This window comes from Dermacentor andersoni, chromosome 10, assembly GCF_023375885.2.
Source record: "Dermacentor andersoni chromosome 10, qqDerAnde1_hic_scaffold, whole genome shotgun sequence".
NCBI lineage: Eukaryota > Metazoa > Arthropoda > Arachnida > Ixodida > Ixodidae > Dermacentor > Dermacentor andersoni.
Window position 1 is genome coordinate 37425186 of NC_092823.1, and position 19021 is coordinate 37444206.

A 19021-nucleotide genomic window follows, 5' to 3' on the forward strand; every position below is an offset into this window, starting at 1 on the left:
CTTCCTTTTCAATGATAATGGTGAGCTTCCAGTCAGCAGCTGACAATGTCTGCCGTATGCGCTCCAACCCATTTTTATTTTTCTGTGAATTTCCTTCTCATGATCAAAGTTCCCTCTGATTAATTGACCTAGGTAAACGTACTCCTTCACAGACTATAGAGGCCGACTGGCGGATGATCCTGAACTCTTGTTCCTTTGCCTGGCTACTTATCATCATCTTTGTCTTCTGCATATTAATCTTCAACCCCACTCTTACACATTCTCTGTTACGGTCCTCAATCATTTGTTGTAACTCGTCTGCATTGTTGCTGAATAGAACAATGTCATCGCCAAACCGAAGGTTGCCAAGACATTCGCCGTTGATCCTTACTCCTAAGCCTTCCCAGTTTAACAGTTTGAATACTTCTTTCAAGCACGCAGTGAATAGCACTGGAGAGATTGTGTCTCCCTGTCTGACCCCTTTCTTTATAGGTATCGTCCTGCATTTCTTGTGTAGAATTAACGTAGCTATAGAACCTCTGTAGATATTTTCCAAGGTATTTACGTAAGCGGCTTGTACTCCTTGATTACGTAATGCCTCTATGACTGCTAATATCTCTACTGAACCAAATGCCTTTTCGTAATCTATGAAACTAGCAGCTACTATGAGGTTAGTAACTGCTATAGCATGATTAGAAGTGATTGTCATGGTCTTTTGGTCTTGCCGTGCCCCCTACGGTGTACTTCTATTGCCCATGATGTGTACTGCGTATGCTTGCTGCTGATGTGTGGCAACATTGAGTTAAATCCCGGCCCCACTGATGGCAGTGAGGCCTCTATGGAATCCATGTTGAAAGAGTTGCTGTTAGGTCAGAACAAGTTGGCAGTGGACGTGACTGCGCTCAGGGAGCAACAGAATAAGGTAGAAAATATTATAGCTGATTGGGGAGCCAGATTCATTGAATTGGAAACACGAGCCTCGCATATAGATGACCGTGAGCGTACGATAAGATCACTGGAGGTGAAGTTAACTGATCTGGAGGATAGAAGCAGGCGATCCAATCTGGTACTCTTTGGCATTCTGGAAGATGCCGGCGAAACTGAACCTATTCTCAAAAATAAAGTTCTTCACGAGGTGTTTTCTGCAAAGCTTCCTGTTCCTTGCAAATCTGTCAGCAGAATTCATCTGACAAAGGTAACAAGAGACCAGTCATCATTTACTTCCAGGATGTTACCGAAAAACAGCTTGTCTTAAAAAGTGCATACAAATTAAAGGGTAGTCAAATATCAATTCAAAACAATTACTCGCACAGCACACTAAGGAAACGAAAACTCCTGTGGGATAGTGCTAAAAGTGAAAGAGAACAAGGCAAGAAAGCTCGCTTAATTAATGATAAGATGCGTGTTAACAATGAGCTATTCACATGGGATGACAGTAAAAACTTGAGGATAAAAATTGACAGCCATAAAAGTACTTGGAAAAATGATTGACTTGCCTCCGCTGTCTCGCCTCCACTAGCGCTCACTCTGTTTTCCGCTCCCTTTGATCACCCCTACCTCCTTCCTTTTTGCTCTTTCTGAGCTGCGATACAAGTCTAAAACAGTCATGACACACCAACTCGCCCAAACTGCCATGCTTTTGACTTACCTCCTTCCTTTTTTGCTCTTTCTGAGCTGAGCTACAAGCCTAAAACTTGCCTCCGCTGACACTTCCGCTAGTGCTAAATAACTGAGAATTTTAAACATTAATGCCCGCAGTGTCGTTAATAAATCGGAAACCTTGAGGCAACTATCATGGGTTACAATCCCCATGTAGTTGTGATAACAGAAACATGGTTGCATGACAATATTGAAGATGCTGTTGTGTTCCCTCTATCTTATCGAGCGTATCACCGTGACAGGTGTACTAGAGGGGGCGGGGTAGCAGCTTTAGTAAAAGAAACTACATCAGCTATTCTGTTATGTCAGGCCGATAACTTGGAATCTATTACAATAAAGCTTACTTGCTGGGATAAATCATTTTTGCTATTCGCAGTTTATCGAGCACCTAACTCGCCCCCTTAATTCTTTCGTGATCTTTTTGAACACATGGTTTCATTTACAAGCAATAAAGTACTACTTGTAGGCGACTTCAACCTACCAGATTTCGATTAGAAGAACGGGTTTTTCGGCATCAGGATTAATTCACACTTAGGTTACCTGCATGACATCATTCTGTCTCACAATCTACAACAGGTTGTAAAACAGCCAACGTGCACTTATGGGACGTCAGTAACCATACTTGACTTCATTTTTGTAAGTCATTCATTCATTAGAAAACCTTTTTGTTTCGGTTGAACCTAGAATTTCTGATCATAGTCTGGTATATTTTTCTTGTTCTTTGGAAGTGCTTAACACCAAAAACTGCAAAACAACCACTGTTAAAGATTGTTCTCGTGCCGGAGACGAAAGTGTCTAGGATTATCTTGAGCAATGCCTTTATAACTTTCACCATAACAATGCTACTGTGCTTTGGGATAAATTTAAAGAAATTATCACTTACTGCCTTAGCAACTTTATTCCTAATAAAACTAAAAAAAAAACTTCCAAGACTACTCCCTGGACAACAAGAAAGATCTTGCACCTTAAAAGAAAAGTTAAGCGCTGAAGACAACGATGTGCCTCACGTGTTTCAATTCACAAAATCCAATATAATCTAAACCAAGAAGTACGGCAAGCTAAGCTCTGGTATTTTCACCATACATTGCCAAATTTCATTAAAACGCCCCCCCCCCCCCCTCCAGATTTCAGGCTTTTCTAAGCACAAATACCAAGTCAACTGACCAAATTGTTCACGAGGGCCATGTCATTGTCGAAAAACAATGTATGGGGAAGCAATTCAATAATTATTTTTAGAATGTTTTTTCCAATTTCGACGATAGTATAAACTTTAACCGCATGTCATGTAACTCAACCTCTGATATTGTTTTGCAACCGGGTGTAGTGTTGATGTTGCTGAACCTCAAAGCTAAATCATCTCCTGGACCAAATAACATACCAAATGCTTTTCTGCGCAAGTATGCTGAAGCGTTAGCCCTTTTTCCTGTTGTTATCTTTCGTTCCTCATTATCTTCGGCTAATCTTCCTACAGACTGGCTAACTGCATGTGTCGTTCCCATACAGAAAAAAGGTGACAAACCCTAGTATCTAGTTATCGTCCGGTATCACTAACTTTATCATGTTGCAAGTTAATTGAACATATTATAGCTAATGAAATAACCAAATCGCCAAGTGACGCGTAGTTCACACTGCTTGCGGACCGCGCCGCCGGAATGACATACAGCGCCATCTGCCCCATAAAGTGCTAACCTCCAATCAAGCTCCGGATATCCCGGATGTTCGCGCGGCTCGAAATTGCGCAGTTGTCTCCGCTCGCGTCGAGTTCGTGTGTTTACGTTGCGCCAAGACAATGATGAACCCCGAGCAAGAAGAGGCAGTACTGCTCGGCCTGTTGGCAAGCACCTTTCTGGCGATGCATGACGCGCAGAAGCATTCGCCGAAGAGACGGCGGCAGCGGCATTGGTGAGTTCGCTCAGCTCTGCAAGAGCGCGACTCGGCCGCCATCTTTGGAAGTTCTGTTTCGCGCTCCCCGATTGGTCAGCGCCGCGCGGCGGCGAGGCAATCCGGCGGCAGGTGCCGCAAAAATAGGTACGGGAGCGATCGGCGCGGAAGGGGCTATTCCGGCGGATCTCGCCGCCGCCGAACTGGGTTCCGCCGAACTGGGCGCCGCTCCAGACGCCGAATGTCTCAGTGTGAACGGGGCAGAACTGGGCGCCGCTCCAGACGCCGAATGTCTCAGTGTGAACGGGGCATGACAACAACGTAGTTTCCTCATCAGCATGGTTTCCGGGAGAGTTTCTCTACTGTAACACAATTAACCACAATTATTCACAACTTTGCAAGTGCTCTTGACAAGTCAATCCAAATTGACATAATATTTTTAGACTAAGGAAGCGTTTGACCTTGTTCCTCACACTAAATTTATAGAAAAACTACAGCAGATAGACCTTCCAGCCTACATTAACTGGGTGGCGGCTTATCTGTCTAATCACAAGCAGTTTCTTTCAATTGATAATTACTCTTCTAACAAACTTTCAGTACCCTCTGGAGTACCTCAAGGTAGTGTGCTCGGACCTTTACTATTTCTAACATACATAAACGACATCGCTAATGAAATTTCTTATCCTGTTCAAGTTAGACTATTTGCTTACGACTGTGTGTTGTATGATGAGGTTACTTGCCATGAAGATCAATTAATGCTTAACTGTGACCTTCAAAACATTCTTTCCTGGTGCGGTCGGGCATGGAAATGAACAGAGAACGAGCTGTTTGCATGTCTATAACAAAAAAAATGTTGTTTGTCTATACCCTTGGCTCTGAACCGCTGACCAAAGTCAGCCAATATAAATATTTTGGAATCACAGTAACCAGTGACGTCGGCTGGAATAGCCACATTTCTAACGTATGTAACTCATCTTTGCAGCGGTGGCATAACTCCTCTGTAACTCATCTTTGCAGCGGAAGTGCAGCTGTGGCGTAGAGGTAGAACACCCGCCTCGCGTGCAGGAGGTCCGTGGTTCAAATCCCGGTGCCGTGCAATTTTCCACCGGATTAAAAAAAAAAAAAAAATCCGTGTGTTGATAAAATTGCATAAACAGGCCTGGAGTGTGGCCTGATCCCAGTGACCAGAACCGGTAACGCACTCCCCCACCAGAGCAGGATTGGCCACCCTGGTGCAGTACTTGGCCACAACCTCCTATATGAACACAACAATGAAACCCCAGCGCTCAGTCCCCAGCAGGTGCAAAGAAACTGACCACGGCAGCGGTCGGACCTGCGACGCAGCAGAGGGTGCTGCGTCGCAGCACAGTCTAGCTCCGGACAGGCCCCCATTGGAATATGAACCTAGCAACGTTTAACGCTAGAACGCTATCTAGTGAGGCGAGTCTAGCAGTGCTATTGGAGGAATTAGAGGGCAGTAAATGGGATATAATAGGGCTCAGTGAAGTTAGGAAGCCAAAAGAAGCATATACAGTGCTACAAAGTGGGCACGTCCTGTGCTACCGGGGCTTAGCGGAGAGACGAGAACTAGGAGTCGGATTCCTGATTAATAGGAATATAGCTGGTAACATACAGGAATTTTATAGCATTAATGAGAGGGTGGCAGGTCTTGTTGTGAAACTTAATAAGAGGTACAAAATGAAGGTTGTACAGGTCTACGCCCCTACATCCAGTCATAATGACCAGGAAGTCGAAAGCTTCTATGAAGACGTGGAATCGGCGATGGGTAGAGTGAAAACAAAATACACTATACTAATAGGCGACTTCTCAATGCCAAGGTAGGCAAGAAGTAGGCTGGAGACAAGGCAGTGGGGGAATATGGCATAGGCACTAGGAATAGCAGAGGAGAGTTATTAGTAGAGTTTGCAGAACATAATATTATGCGGATAATGAATGCTTTCTTCCGCAAGTGGGATAGCCGAAAGTGGACAAGGAGGAGCCCGAACAGCGAGACCAGAAATGAAATACAGACTTCATACTCTGCGCTTACTCTGGCATCATACAAGATGTGGACGTGCTCAGTAAGGTGCGCTGCAGTGACCATAGGATGGTAAGAACTTGAATTAGCCTAGACCTGAGGAGGCAACGAAAGAAACTGGTACATAAGAAGCCGATCAATGAGTTAGCGGTAAGAGGGAAAATAGAGGAATTCCAGATCAAGCTACAGAACAGGTATTCGGCTTTAAGCCACGAAGAGGATCTTAGTGTTGAAGCAATGAACGACAATCTTGTGGGCATCATTAAGGAGTGTGCAATAGAAGTCGGTGGTAACTCCGTTAGACAGGATACCAGTAAGCTATCGCAGGAGACGAAAGATCTGATCAAGAAACGCCAATGTATGAAAGCCTCTAACCCTACAGCTAGAATAGAACTGGCAGAACTTTCGAAGTTAATCAACAAGCGTAAGACAGCTGACATAAGGAAGTATAACATGGATAGAATTGAACAAGCTCTCAGGAACGGAGGAAGCCTAAAAGCAGTGAATAAGAAACTAGGAATTGGTAAGAATCAGATGTATGCGTTAAGAGACAAAGCTGGCAATATCATTACTAATATAGATGAGATAGTTCAAGTGGCTGAGGAGTTCTATAGAGATTTATACAGTACTAGTGGCACCCATGACGATAATGGAAGAGAGAATAGTCTAGAGGAATTCGATATCCCACAGGTAACACCGGAAGAAGTAAAGAAAGCCTTGGGAGCTATGCAAAGGGGGAAGGCAGCTGGGGAGGATCAGGTAACAGCAGATTTTTTGAAGGATGGTGGGCAGATTGTTCTAGAGAAACTGGCCACCCTGTATACGCAATGCCTCATGACCTCGAGCGTACCGGATTCTTGGAAGAACGCTAACATAATCCTAATCCATAAGAAAGGGGATGCAAAAGACTTGAAAAATTGTAGACCGATCAGCTTACCGTCCGTTGCCTACAAAGTATTTACTAAGGTAATTGCAAATAGAATCAGGAACACTTTAGACTTCTGTCAAGCAAAGGACCCGGCAGGATTCTGTAAAGGCTACTCAACAATAGACCATATTCACACTATCAATCAGGTGATAGAGAAATGTGCGGAATATAACCAACCCTTATATATAGCTTTCATTGATTACGAGAAAGCGTTTGATTCTGTCGAATCCTCAGCAGTCATGGAGGCATTACGGAATCAGGGTGTAGACAAGCCGTATGTAAAAATACTGCAAGATATCTATAGCGGCGCCACAGCCACCGTAGTCCTCCATAAAGAAAGCAACAAAATCCCAATAAAGAAAGGTGTCAGGCAGGGAGATACGATCTCTCCAATGCTATTCACAGCGTTTTTACAGGAGGTATTCAGAGACCTGGATTGGGAAGAATTGGCGTTAAACGTTAATGGAGAATACCTTAGTAACTTGCGATTAGCTGATGATATTGCCTTGCTTAGTAACTCAGGGGACCAATTGCAATGCATGCTCACTGACCTGGAGAGGCAAAGGAGAAGAGTGGGTCTAAAAATTAATCTGCAGAAAACTAAAGTAATGTTTAACAGTCTCGGAAGAGAACAACAATTTACAATAGGTAGCGAGGCATTGGAAGTGGTAAGGGAATACATCTACTTAGGGCAGGTAGTGACGGCGGATCCGGATCATGAGACGGAAATAATCAGAAGAATAAGAATGGGCTGGGGTGCATTTGGCAGGCATTCTTAGATCATGAGCAGCAGATTGCCATTATCCCTCAAGAGAAAAGTGTATAATAGCTGTGTCTTACCAGTACTCACCTACGGGGTAGAAACCTGGAGGCTTACGAAAAGGATTCTACTTAAATTGAGGACAACGCAACAAGCTATGGAAAGAAGAATGATGGGCGTAATGTTAAGGGATAAGAAGAGAGCAGCTTGGGTAAGGGAAGAAACGCGAGTTAATGACATCTTAGTTGAAATCAAGAAAAAGAAATGGGCAGGGCATGCAATGAGAAGGGAAGATAACCTGGTGGTCATTAAAGGTTACAGACTGGATTCCAAGAGAATGGAAGTGTAGCAGGGCGCGGTGGAAAGTTAGTTGGACGGATGAGATTAAGAAGTTTACAGGGACAACATGGCCACAATTAGCACATGACTGGGGTAGCTGGAGAAGTATAGGAGAGGCCTTTGCCCTGCAGTGGGCGTAGCCAGGCTGATGATGATGCAATAGCAAAATGACATCTCGGGTTGCTTGGGCTCTACCAGCTCAATGGGTCTCTGGAGACTTTAGCATTAATTTGCACTGAGTGGGCATGTGAAAACTTCTCAACAAATGCACCACTTGAAGAAGCTGCTGACACAGGTTGAATTTGAGGAGTGCAAATATAAGCTTTCCGATGCCGTAACACAACAATGACAGTCTTCGGCCGCTCGAGCCCCACCAGCTTGGCTTGTTTAGGTGCCTTGTGCTTGACCCACTCCTTTGCTACTGCATGAAGTGCAGAAGCAAAGGAGCGGGAACAGCATCCTCTGCCCTACTCCTTCAGTTTTGTCGTCGGGGGCTCGCATTGAAAAAGAAATCAGAGGACACCAAGCACTTCCTACGAGTTGTGAAAAAGAAAGCATTAATGTCCAATTGAACGGCATTGAGCAGTTCTGAGCTGCAAGTAATGTACCACACCGGCAAGTGCTGCCCGAGCCAGCAAACGGCACCAGCTTGCGGTGCCAATGCCACGTGCCACCAACACAGCGATGCCCATCAGGGGACGCATCTTGGCTGTAGCGACAGAGAAGAGACTGATAGTTGTGTTGCCCTGATCAAACACTTCTTCCATTTTATTGCGTGTTAACGAGCAGCCCCGCTCGCCAACTGCTTTAACCTTGTCTTCCCTGGTTGTCTTGTCGATGAGCAATACGAGAACAAGGTGAAAGCAGGAGCCAACATTCCGACAAGTGGACTTGTCTTCTTCAAGGCTTTGAAGAAGACAAGTCCAGTTGTCGAAACATTGGCTCCTGCTTTCACCTTGTTCTCGTTTTGCTCATCGTCCTGAATTTCCGTCTCATGACTTCCCCCTGTTTTCCCGGTTGTCTTGTGCAACGCATGACAGTTTGTGCCACTGCTTTCCCACGGTGGACTCAACATCCTCCCAGGGCTGCGATGTGGTCGTTCGCCTGCAAAGGGTACAACCGTTGATCAGCACTCCCGATTTGCTGGCCATTTGGGAAAGCGATTCTAAAATATCTCTCGAGGCTGCCCGTTTGAAAATGCCTCGACCATTCTGCTCAGTTTCCACTGCAGCACCGGCACGATGTCATCCTTGACAATTACCAAGTCACCAACGTGCAGCCAGGATGAAGGTGATGGCTGACGGAGCTGAGAAGAAGCAAATATTTTTTCTTCCGTTGTTTCTATAAGCAGTGCAGAAGCTCTTCTTTGTACTTCACCCGCCTTTACAAGTCATGCGTAATGTAGCTAGGCAAACAGGAGGTGGTTCTTGCTGGTAGTCTCACTACGTGCTTGCTATTAGCGCCTCTGCATCTTTAGTGTCCTACAGAGCTGCGTTAGAGGGCGGCAGTCGACAATCGCTTGTACTTCAGCCAGCACTGTGACTAGTTCGTGAGTGAGGGTGCTTCGTCCAATGCAGTGCTTCAGCGCATCCTTAATTGTCCAAATGACATGCTCCCAGAAACCACCCCATCACGGAGCTTGTCCTGTGATAATTTCCACCTGATGCACTGAGCGCTTGCGTGGTCGTGGACGGTCTCGCTGAGCAGCAATCGCAGTTGTTTGGAACAGCTGCAGAATGTCATGGCGTTATCAGAATACCTATACTGTAGATGAAATGCCGCGCTTGGATGTAAAACGATGAAAGGCAAGGATGAATGCTTGTGCTGCCATGTCCAAGGTTACTTCTAGGTGCACTGCTGGTGTCACCGCACAGGAGAAAACGGCAATATGAAGCTTCACAGACTCTAGCGTAGAGCGGCAGTAAAGTGGGCTGCAAAAGTCTACTCCCACAACGTCGAACGGTGATGTTTCTGCTATGCAGCCTTTCAGTAATGGTGCAACCGGGCCTGATGCTGGAAGCCAACGTCAACGGCGACACGGCAAGCACAACTGAAGCAACTTCTTAACCCTTTGAGGGTCGAATTATTTTGAAAAAGCTTTCCCAGGTGGTCAAATTACTTTATTGCGGATCTTGAATGTACAAAATGTATAAAATCGGGAATAAAGAGTAAAAAATAATTAGGAACAGTATTTTGGTGTCGGCATCACTCAGAAGTGCAAAATGTTCAATAGTATTTCCGAGCATAGTACTCCTTGAAACACGGGTTTACGCACAGCGCCTTATCGCAATCTGCACACCTAAAATGTGCGTCTGTTCTCTTGGAGCGAGGAGTTGTGTTGGCGCACACATGACATCTCTGCGTGCCGCTGCCTTGGGCAGAGGTCTGAGGCACCCTCTCGCGTAAGCGCGTTGCAGCGGAGAGCGAGAATACCTTGTGAGCGGTGGTGATAAACAAGCTAAGAGCAGTGCCAATCAAGATAGAAATCAACTTCCGCCGCCCCTGCGAGAGCGTGGCGACAAAGAGAAAAACCACTTCTTGCGGGCCTCCGTTGCGATCACGCGGTGGAACAGAAACCGCGAAAGCGTGTTGCCACTGAGAGCGAGAATACCTCGCGAACGGCACTGATAAGCAAGCTAAGAGCAGTGCCAATCAAGATAGAAATCAACTTCCACCGCCCTGCAAGAAGTGCCGACAAAGAAAAAAATGACGTTTCGTGCGCCTCCGTTGCGATCACACGGCGAAACCGAAATCGCCAAAGGGGTGTTGCCGCAGTCTGAGCGACGCGCTGAAGCTAGCAATACAAATACAAATACCTTTATTTCAACATAAGAGATGTTAGGGGTGCACCCAAAAAGCCTATGACTGGCTTGACAGAGGGGCGCACCCCTGTACATAAAAACCGGCAGCAACAGAACATGGACAGAACAATAAAAAAAAAAAAGACTACAGTGCATAGGTAAACATCACATTCAATAAAAATTAGTGAACATCCTCTTGTAATAACAAATAAATGAAGGCGGCAGAATTAACACGAAAAGCTCAGGAACACTAAAGAATGCAAAACGAAGAATAACAATAAGAAAAAGGGAGAGAGGAGGCGCAAACTTGCAGTAAAAACAAAGAGCAAAAAGAAAACCATATCGTTAGGTCTTCAGTGCTCATTGCGCCGATTAAGAAGAGTTGGAATTATGTCGGAGCATTTGACGACCGTAATTAGTACGAAAGGATGGCACATACCAGACGTCGTTGTTACGTGTTGCTCATCAAATCAGCTCTGTTCATCTCTCCAAGAAGGTAGCCCCAATTTCAAATGCATATTGTAAGTGCTAAGAGGTGGCAGCACCTCCCGGTGAGCACGCATTGTCATTATGGCGCGAAATTTCAAACAGAGGGTCGAAACCGTACCCGTACGGCAAAGACCTTGCGGGACAGAAAACCGCCGCCGTACATGTACGGCAAAAACCTTCAAAGGGTTAATGATTTGTCTTCCCTTTAAGATCCAAAATCTTGACCAGAGGTCCAGAAGCGTAACTTCAACACCAGCATGTAGAAGCCAGACATGTGTTGCAGATACCAAGAGCCATATACACACGTGGTCACTTGGCAACACAATTGGGTGTTTAAGTTCCTCCGGCCCATCAAATTCCTGTAAGCGGCCTCCAGCTCTAAGCAGCCCGTCCTAATCAATATCCGGCTGTATGGTCAGCACCTGGAACCTGACGGCAATGGCTGGCCAGTGCGAGGTGCAGCGACCTCGGATGGGAAGGCGGTTTGCTGAACCAACCTGAGCCAGTACCGCTCTGCGTGATTTATTTTCTGTGGCATCAGCAGCCCAGACCAGGATGGCTTGTTTCAGGAAGCATTGCAAATAAATCTCAAAATCCAGGTGGTTACTCTGAGGAGTCTGGAGAATGAGCTCCAGTTTTCGAGGTCCAGCAGTGGCATCCGTGGACATATAACTTGTGATGAGACTGCGGTTGTGCACCCGGACGCAAGTTCACTGTTCAGGTCATGCACTGTCAGCACAGCGCAAGGTTTCAAAGGCCAGCTGCCTTCTGGTCTGGCCAACCACAGAGGTCCAGCCCACCACTTTGTTTCTTTGAACTGCTGTTGCTACTCCGCGGGTCAAAAAGTCTGCCAGGTAGTCTGCACTCACACAGTGCCACCAAGTGTAGCCTTGGTTCAAAGTCTGAATCTCACAAACATGGTTCCTTACGAGTGTCTCCAAGCATTTAGCGTTGTCAGAGACCCAATGTAATGCTATCGTTAAAACACTACAGAAGGAGGCAACTTATGATGAGACCTTGGGCATTTTCTAGATGTAATGCCATAATCTCACCACTAACAAATATGCAAGAAGCTAGCTCTGAATGTAGCAGAGGAACCATCTTTAGTGGTGCAAGGTGAGACTTGCCAATAAGGAGCCAGACGGTAAAACTGCCGTCGGCTAGTGGTTGGCAGACAAGCACTGTGACTCCGTACACATGAGGGCTGGCATCAGTGAACAGATGTATTGTCTTGCGATGCCAGTGAGATGCAATGTGGAATGCGAAAGGCAGATAGGAAAGGGAGTTCTGATTCCCAGTTCTTCCACAAGACCTAAAAATCAGATGGTAGAGGCTAGTCTAAATCGATGCCTTGCCACCATAGCCATTGGAACAGGAGTCGATCTCTCATGTGAAATGGAGCTATGAAGCCAGATGGGTCGAATAGCCTGGTGAAGGCTTGTAAAACGGCTCGCTTCATCGATGACTGAGTTGAAATATATGAGAGTACGGCTTGTGTGGCGAGGATGATGCCATCTTAAGAGCAGCCCCTAAGCATACCAAGCACTTTGGACTTCAAGCTCTGCTCACTAACATTCTCAAGTGAGAGGCTGTCATTCAAGAACTGGGTGCAGAGCAGGCGAGAGTTAGAGCACCATTTTCTCAGTTCCATTCTTGCATCGGTAATAATGGCGTTCACTTTCCAGTAAATCTCCTATGCTTCTGCTTCGGAAGACACGCCTATGGCTAAGTTGACCACATAGAATGACTGTTGTAGGACGGCAGGGGTGCCGGCAGGGGTGCAGGCAGAGGTGCGTTGTCTTCCATGTTTTGAGGTGATGCTGCAGGGTTGCTGACAGGAAAAATGGGCTAGAAGACACTCCGAAAGGGACCCAGGTCATGCGCCACTCGACGACTGTTGGGACAGGGTGATCACATGTCAGTAGTCAGTCAATTCACAGGAAACGGAGAGCGTCTTGGTCTTTAGGTCGGCTGCATATCTGGAGGAAGGCCTTCTGAATGTCAGCATAGGATTTGCTCCAGCGAAGATGACCGTGCCTCTGACTTGTCGAAGGCGCGCCGTGAACTATCCGGTTGCAGGTACCCTGTTAGTTTTATTTGTTCCATAGAACGGCGCACACGCAACAGTGCTTCGTCATGCACGGTGCGACCCTGGGCCCATGCAGCTGTCCCCTATGTGCCAGGTGTCAGTGAGGCGTTGGCACGAGTCCTGTGGACATTTGTCGTAAACATGGTGCATGTGCCTGCCTGTAAGCTGAAGCATGAACTGGTGCACATGATAGACCGGCTCAAGAAAGAAAAGTTTCCGAGTGTTGTTTATAAAGTTCCCTGCGCAGACTGTAACTTTGTTTATATCGGCTAGAGTGGAAATTTTGACAGATGGCTAAAAGAACATATGAATGACATCAGAAAGAAGAATTGTCTCCAGCGCACTTGCGGAACATGTGGTGACTTCGAATCATGAGGTTGACTGTGACAAGGCAAGCATAATTGTGAAAGAAAAAAGCTGATGTTTCTGTCAGTATCTGGAATCAATTCTTATCCAGACTACGAAAAAAACCCTAAACAGGAATGATGGCAGTAACAATTCGATGCGATGATTGATTGATTCGATGAAATTCACCTCCCACCGTCGGCAACCAAGATGCACCGTCAAAGACGGTCTGCACAGGTGGCTCAGTGGGTGACTTAGGTTCGATGGACGAAGCCGCTGAATACGAATGAACAAAACTTGTATTTACAGATAAAATTACGAAGTTCAGTTACAAGATTGCATAATTTCAACAGTACATCGTATGCATAGTTACACTGGTTTGGACTACATAGGGTGACCCTATTTTGGCACAGTCGATGGTGCTTAGCACGGAAGCCAAGTCCACCCCCTCCCCCTCCCCGATCGGAGAGCTGCGGCCGCCATTTCTAGACCCAACGCTCCGCGCAATATCTTTGCTGGCGAATTACTGCCGGTTGGCGTCCCAACTGGACAATCCGTTCACCAATCTCTGTGTTTGGCAGAACTTCCATGCGTCATTGGCCAGTAGAACAACCATCCATCTCAGAACACTTCTTTAGTGCAGTTCACAGTGTAGAATCCTCACCAAAAATACACAATATACAACAACAAAGGGGTGAAGGTCACGCCAGCTGTACACGTCGCAAGTTCCGAGTAACGGCACAAAAGCACAGCTGACGTAACAAGTGCTGACCAACAAAACATATGCGCAAAACCTAAAAGCCAGGAAACGTCGGGATCATGTTGTCAGTCCTTGAACACATGCGCCACACGGCCAAATTCAAAGGAACCGAAGGCCATGTGGCGCCATAAACAGCCACTTGTTATTGAGCCAAACTGTCACTGGGGAGCATGGGATTACTGTCCACCTGCCAAGGTCAGCCCCGTGTCCGGGCCATAAGCCGAAGCAAACATTCCCTCGGCACCTCAGAACCAAGACAAAACCATAGGCTCTAGTGAGGTTTCATGGACCCACATGGCCGGTTCGCGCGCGGTGCAAACCCATAAGAAGTAATGAAGCTCGTGCACCCGGTTCAAACCCAAACCATGAACCCGCCAGAGCACCGTGGATCCAAGTCAGATGCGCAGCCCTATTAGGGTGTTTGACGGCCATTAGTGGGACCTCAAGCTGAGAATTCGTTCACATCCACCGGCCGGCCACGCACAAGGAAAACGCGTGCGAGGATTCCGAGGAAGCGCAACGCGACAGGGGTTCGAGGCTCCCTTTTCACTGTCATGTCCAACCGCTACTGTGGCGCTGGTGGTCCTCTCTGCTTCCCGAGCTCCGTAGTAGTTGGGAGTGCCGGGAGCGTGTTTGCTTGCGTGCAAGATCCCGCTCTCTGTCAACTGTTGACAGCTATTACTCAAGTGAGCGCAACGAGCTCGTCAAGATGCACGCCCGCTGCCCAGATGGCCCGCGCAGAGTTTTTGGGTTTGTTTTGCCGCCGCCTGTGGCGGGGCTTACAATGGCAATCTTCCATCTGCGTATGCTAGGTGCCTCGGTCACATACTAAAAGGGACATAAGTTCGCTCTGCCGAGCCACCTTTTTGTGAACAAGGCTTTCATATGAAAGCCGAAACGTCTTTTTAAAGTTTTTTAAGCGTTTTCATTTTTGGTCGGTGTTTCTCTGCTTTACGTTTTCATTATGCCTTCTCCCGAGCAGACGAAATACCATCGAACCATCGATTTCAATGGAAGATAAGTTTCTGTGAATGGGTGCAGTAGATTTAGGAAAGCGTGGAACGCGGAGATAAGGGCTACTCCTGGAAGTGAACACCGCCAATCTTCACATGGCTCGACGGACCAAGCACGCACGCTCGCATGTGGTTGCTGGCTACTGATAAGATTGCTATCTGTATGAAAACGTCCAAAAAGCTGCATCATACTGCTAAAAAAGCCAAGGATTGCAATGAAATGTAAAAATAATGTGACCTCACTGGTAAACGACTATTGTACCAGCAGATTTTAGGCACTCTAAGGTTTTTCTTGCAATGATTCTGGCAAACAAAATGTTGGGCAACATTTTGTCAGTTCTTAATTTTTGGGTAGTTGCTGTTACTCATCTTTTCACCATATCACAAATAATGAAGGTAGAATCGTTGAGTTTTTTGCATATAATTCCTGAAGCATTGAGAGGTGCTATAATCAAGACAGAAGAATTTCAGTTTGGCCAAGTTGGTGTTTACTGCATATCACATTGATCGCAAATAAATACGGGGATAGCGGATGAGAACACAAAAACGACATGGGCGGTAACTTTCAACTGGTTTATTCACGGCAACCCTTGGCCATATATAGACAAATAGAACATGTGCAGAATGCAGCAAACAAGACCACTCATCAGCCTAGCGGGGCAACCAATTATAAAAAAAATCCATCTCCAATTGAAACAACCTAATGGAAAGGGGTGGAGGATCGCTCAAGCCTTCATTTGAACAGCTTTTCCCTCCGCCTCCTGTTGCACTGTACTGTGACGAAGCAAATAAATAAATAAATTAATTAATTAATAAAAATCACTAACACAGTCCTGGCCTTTCTTTTTTATGTGATATGCCTCTATCACTTCGCGTGCAGTATGGTCCTGGCTTCTCCCCAGAATCTTTATGTCCTTAAGAAGTGGTGCACAGGGGCAGGCATTGCAGTGTGCCCAGGCAAGTATGCCAATTAATCTGTCGTTAAATTTTGTTCATGTTCTCTGGCTAGATCAGTCAGGCACCGTCCTGTCTGCCCTATGTAGGACTTATCACAAGAAGCCAACAAACACTGACACCAAGGACAACACAGGGGAAATTACTTGTGCTTAATCAATGAATTAAAGAAACAATTAATGGAAATTAAAGTGGACGAAAAAAACAACTTGCCGCAGGTGTGGAACGATCCCATAACCTTCGCATTTCGTGTGAGATGCTTTACCAATTGAGCTACCGCGGCGCCGTTTCTTTCTACATCCACTTTCTTGGGTATTCATGTTTCCTAGCAGAATCCTGGGAGTGTTAGCCAGCGCCACTACCCACAGACCTTAGCGGCAGATGTAGAACATCCTTTCTGCCGCAGGCGCCATGAGAATGTGATCTTTTTTTGGGGTGAAGGCAACCGGTCAATAAACCCACACATGCTACCTGAAGGCATCAATGTTGCCAGATTTGAGACCCTTGTTATATAATGAATGAGAAAAAAGGGGGTTAACCGAGGGGCCCAATTTTTATTACTCATATCACAAGAAGCCAACAAACATTGACACTAAGTACAACATAGGGGAAATTATTTGTGCTTAATAAATGAAATAAAGAAACGATAAATTAATGGAAATTAAAGTGGATGAAAAAACAACATGAATACCCAAGAAAGTGGATGGGGAAACGGCGCCGCGGTAGTGCAACTGGTAGAGCATCGGACGCGAAATGCGAAGGTTGTGGGATCGTTCCCCACCTGCGGCAAGTTGTTTTTTCATCCACTTTAATTTCCATTAATCGTTTCTTTATTTCATTTATTAAGCCCAAGTAATTTCCCCTATGTTGTCCTTGGTGTCAATGTTTGTTGGCTTTTTGTGATATGACTAATAAAAATCGGGCCCCTCGATTAACCCCCTTTCTTCTATGTAGGACATGCTACACGCCAGGGGGATTTCGTACACAACTCCTAGATTGCATTTGGCATACGGCTTGGTATGGTTCTTGCCGCAGCCGCGCCAGCTTAAAAGGGGCTGAAAAGACAAGGGGGACTCCAAACCTGCCTGCCACCTTGCTTAGCTTGTGAGTGACCCTGTGAATATACGGTACCACTTCAGGTCTTACGGCCATAGTAGTCGTCCTCACCCTTGCTTTGCTCCTAGATCCTTTTACCTTCTGCAGGAGGGTTTCCACCACTGGCGTTACCATCAAGTCAGGGAACTCTGCTGTCTTAAGATGGGAAGTCTGATTGTCAAAGCCAAGCTGCATCCTGTTCAGACACGACTTGCAGAGAGCCGGTTCTAAGCAGAGCATCGCTACTCCACATTTTACAATCTTTGACTTGGAGGAGTCATATGGCACCAAACCTTTCTGTGCCCAGGGAAGTATTGCCAGCACGCTTGGCCTTTAGCAAAGGAAATGTATAGGTCTAACAAATGCAGGGAATTGTCGAGTGGAAGTTCATGAGTAAAAGAAAGCCCTTTACCGAGTTGTCTAAAAATGGATAAAATGCTGTCACAAGTAGTTAAACTTTTTTGCTCATTAAAAACAATTAAAAAGCCATCCATATATTAAAAACATTTAAAATGTTTAAGAACGCACCCCCAAATGCCTGCATCAGCTCGTGCATTGCACCGCTTTTGTGGAACATTTTTTAGCTACCACAGACAAAGCGCTTGGTCAGGCATTTGGGGGTGCGTTTTTAAAGATGTTAAATGTTTTTAGATATATGGATGAGTTTCTAATTGTTTTTAACGGGCAAGGAAGTTTAACTACTTATGGCAGCATTTTATCCATGTTTAGACAACTCGGTAAAGGGCTTTCTTTTACTCATAAACTTCCACTCGACAATTCCCTGCATTTGTTAGACCTATACATTTCCTTTGCTAAAGGCCAAGCGTGCTGGCAATACTTCCCTGGGCACAGAAAGGTTTGGTGCCATATGACTCCTCCAAGTCAAAGATTGTAAAATGTGGAGTAGCGATGCTCTGCTTAGAACCGGCTCTCTGCAAGTCGTGTCTGAACAGGATGCAGCTTGGCTTTGACAATCAGACTTCCCATCTTAAGACAGCAGAGTTCCCTGACTTGATGGTAACGCCAGTGGTGGAAACCCTCCTGCAGAAGGTAAAAGGATCTAGGAGCAAAGCAAGGGTGAGGACGACTACTATGGCCGTAAGATCTGAAGTGGTGCCGTATATTCACAGGGTCACTCACAAGCTAAGCAAGGTGGCAGGCAGGTTTGGAGTCCCCCTTGTCTTTTCAGCCCCTTTTAAGCTGGTGCGGCTCTGCCCTCGCACCTCCCATGATCCTAAAGGAAGGCAAGACTGTGGCAAGAACCATACCAAGCCGTATGCAATATGCAATGTAGGAGGTGTGTACGAAATCCCCCTGGCATGTGGCAAGTGCTACACAGTGCAGACAGGACGGTGCCTGAACGATCGAGCCAGAGAACACGAACAAAAGTTAACGAAAGATGAATTGGGGCATTTGCCTGCACACTGCAATGCCTGCCCCTGTGCACCACTTTTTAAGGAGATAAAGATTCTGGGGAGAATCCAGGACCAGACTGCATGCGAACTGGTGGAGGCATATCACATAGAAAGGCCACGACTGTGTTAGTGACACTTCCATTAGGTTGTTTAAATCGGAGATAGATTTCTTTTTATTATTGGTTGCCCCGCTAGGCTGATGAGTGTTCTTGTTTGCTGCGTTCTGTACATGTTCTATTTGTCTATACATGCCCAAGGGTTGCCGTGAATAAACCAGTTGAAAGTTACACCCGTGTCATTTTTGTGTTCTCTTCCGCTGTCCCCGTCTTTATTTACAGTCAATATGATATGCTATAATTAAGATGTCCATTTCTGTCTGCACGCCATAAATAGTTTTACATAGTATCACATTTTTTCTTATGCTTATTGTGCAGTACAAAATAAACCAATAGCTTTATACAGTTGAACCCACTTAA

General features: G+C 45.9%; 1 protein-coding gene across 1 annotated transcript in view; it reads right to left on the reverse strand.

Moving 5' to 3' along the window:
• The window catches only part of LOC126519163 (tRNA (guanine(37)-N(1))-methyltransferase), a 64045-nt gene that overhangs the window by 21587 nt on the left and 23437 nt on the right, over positions 1–19021 (reverse strand). The gene's annotated exons all lie outside the window — the stretch shown is intronic.